The sequence below is a fragment of the Mandrillus leucophaeus genome, unplaced genomic scaffold (genome assembly GCF_000951045.1).
Source record: "Mandrillus leucophaeus isolate KB7577 unplaced genomic scaffold, Mleu.le_1.0 Scaffold236, whole genome shotgun sequence".
Lineage (NCBI taxonomy): Eukaryota > Metazoa > Chordata > Mammalia > Primates > Cercopithecidae > Mandrillus > Mandrillus leucophaeus.
In genome coordinates, this window is record NW_012102432.1 from 5,907,730 (window position 1) to 5,908,390 (window position 661).

The following is a 661-nucleotide window of genomic DNA, read 5'->3' on the forward strand; positions in this document are numbered from 1 at the left end:
GAGCTTTGGCATACTGATCGTTTTGATATATGAAGGCATTTGAGGTTGGGCGCGGTGGCTGACGCCTGTAATCCTAGCTTTTTGGGAGGCCGAGGCAGCCAGATCACTTGAGGTCAGGAGTTCCAGACTAGCCTGGCCAACGTGATGAAACCCTGTCTTTACTAAAAATACAAAAATTAGCCTGGAGTGGTGGTGCGTGCCTGTAGTCCCAGCTACTCGGGACGCTGAGACACGAGAATCGCTTGAACTCGGGAAGCGGAGGTTGCAGTGTGCAGAGATGCACCATTGCACTTCAGCCTGGGTGTCCCAGAGAGACTCCGTCTTGAAAAAAAAACAAAAACAAAAACAAAAAAACAGGCATTTGATAAACAGCAGATGCAAGAAGAGCACTGTGACCTTTTCTTCCTGAGAGCAGGAAAAGAAACTACCATGTGATAGATGCCCTCCCTATACCAAGAGGAAAGATACTCATCACCAGACAAGGGGAGTGGAGGCGGAGAGACATCTGTACAGATATTGTTAAGCTAATTGGTATCTTCCTAGATACTCTTTCACGATTGCCTCTCTTTGTTCAACCCAGTATATAAGCACTTAGGCCTAGCCACTTCTTTGGGTCTTTATTTTCCTGTGTGGACACCCACTTATACGTAAAGTTTTATTA